At 46.0% G+C, this 2,326-nt stretch overlaps 1 pseudogene; it reads right to left on the bottom strand.

Annotated features, from left to right (window-relative positions):
• Positions 1 to 1,078: 1,078 nt before the first annotated feature.
• LOC123177250 (glycosyltransferase-like KOBITO 1) lies at positions 1,079 to 1,941 on the bottom strand (annotated as a pseudogene).
• Between the last annotated feature and the right edge of the window lie 385 nt (positions 1,942 to 2,326).

Genomic DNA, 2,326 nt, shown 5'->3' with positions numbered 1-2,326 from the left:
ATGTACCTTTGGAGACACCTGTAGAGTACCTTTATAATCACCCAGTTACGTTGTGACGTTTGGTAGCACACAAAGTGTTCCTCCGGCACACGGGAGTTACATACTCTCATAGTCATAGGAACATGTATAAGTCATGAAGAAAGCAATAGCAACATACTAAACGATCGGATGCTAAGCTAATGGAATGGGTCATGTCAATCAGATTATTCAACTAATGATGTGATCCCGTTAATCAAATGACAACTCTTTGTCAATGGTTAGGAAACATAACCATCTTTGATTAACGAGCTAGTCAAGTAGAGGCATACTAGTGACACTCTGTTTGTCTATGTATTCACACATGTATTATGTTTCCGGTTAATACAATTCTAGCATGAATAATAAACTTTTATCATGATATAAGGAAATAAATAATAACTTTATTATTTCCTCTAGGGCATATTTCCTTCAGGAGTGGTGGCACGGTTTTTTTTCTTCTGTAATATTTTGTAAAGAGAATAAAATGCAGGTGGTGGTGGGAGGTGGGACGGAAAAAACCCGGACGAAAGTGGTGGGACAAAAAAAACCGTGCCGTGGACGCAATCCTACCAACTGCTTCTTTAGGAGTAGAGATAAAAGCAAGGCTGCACACACCTAGGTTCGGCGCTCTTAATTAAATTTAACAAGCAGCAAAGAATTGAATGTCAAAATTCATCAAAGTTACTTAATCTGTTGTCAGCGATGACTTGTTGCACATACCAGAGGTCTAATATTCTTTCATTCTCTTCTCTTTTCTTTCGGGGTAATATGCAAAATTAGCTAGATCCATGCCCAGTCTACACTAAAAGAGCATAAGAACTTATTTCTGGGATTATAGGCTAAATAGAAGTATGGCAAGCTACGCAGATAACAAGGCAACTCGAAACTATCTTTTCAAGCAAATGTAAACAGTATCAGACACACATAAATCATACCACAGTATCATACTTCAGACGTAAACCGAACAAACAAAATTCATATCAGAGTATTTAGACATAAGTTGTTTACATCAGCCAACATTATATCCAACGGAACTTGAGGAAATTATGTTCTTAAATACAGAGAAGGTTTACCTCACTGAGTGGATCTTTTATATCATCACACTCGACGCTGCTTTCCTGCAGAGTGCAGACATGCAAGTTAATTACTATGCATAAGAAGTCCAGCAGGTGTATTAGGACCACCGTATACTTACATAGTTATGAAAAATAACCATGTCAACATCATCGGGGACGTCAACTAACAGGCGTCTGATGCAATACTACCGGGATATAACAACTAATTGCTGTCTAGATGCATTATCCAATCCATGCCAGATTCCTACCATGAAGAAAAATGCTTTTTGTTTATGATAAATACAATACACTAAACGAACACTATTAATAATTGTTGGTGATAAGCCTAAAACAAACATACATACCCGGGCCATCACAATGGTCATCTCCATGTTGAGTGATTGCTTCAAAAACAGTTCGTGGTTGCAAGGCTTGTAGAAGAATCCAGCGAGCCAGGTTTCGTTACAGATTCGGCTGCAGGTGAAACATATACATCATCAGAATGGGCATCGAAATGAATTTGTGTATAGCCCGACGAGGCACGCGGGCGGCGAAGATTGTTTCGGACCACCTGGCCTGCTGCTCCTCAAGCTCCTTGGTCCTGTACACCACCTTCACCCCCCTAAAGAAGAAGAAGAGAAACAGAATCAGAGATTGAGAACAAGCAGAGTGAAATTGGTACTACTGGATTCTTGGAAATCTCAAGCGAGGAACGCACGGGGATGGACTCGAGGACGCCGGCGGCGCTGGGCTTGGCGGCCTTGCCCTCGATGAAGAGCAAAAAGTGTGCGACGCCGATGACCTTGTGGTAGAAGAGCCACGGCAGGATCTAGTCCAGGCCTGTGGAGGTGCTCGTTTGCATGCACACCTGGCAAGCAAGCAAAAGATCAGTAGGTCGGACACATCGGCCGGCGACCAGCGAGGAAGAGGGCGGAGGTGAGATTGGAAAGGTAGTACTTTGGGGTGGTGGGTGTCCGGCGCGTCGAAGTGGAAGGACCAGCCGCGGAGTTAGGGGAAGGCGGGGGCGGCGAGTACCTCGACGCAGGAGGCGGCGGAGGAGTGGAGGGACTGCAGCCTCGACGGGGCCGGCACGGCCAGGCGAGGGGAGCTGGCGTCGTCCACGCCTCCGCCACGCCACTAGAGCACGAACGCGAGGAGGGCGAGCGCGAGCGGTTAGGCGGTGAGGAGGAGCAGCAGGTGGCGCCACGTCGCGCCGCCGCCGACGCGGTGGAGTACGGCGATCGGAGATCGGG

The sequence above is a fragment of the Triticum aestivum genome, unplaced genomic scaffold (assembly GCF_018294505.1).
Source record: "Triticum aestivum cultivar Chinese Spring unplaced genomic scaffold, IWGSC CS RefSeq v2.1 scaffold76249, whole genome shotgun sequence".
Classification (NCBI taxonomy): Eukaryota; Viridiplantae; Streptophyta; class Magnoliopsida; order Poales; family Poaceae; genus Triticum; species Triticum aestivum.
Note: the sequence above shows the minus strand (reverse complement) of the source record. Positions and strands in the feature narration are given on the sequence as shown.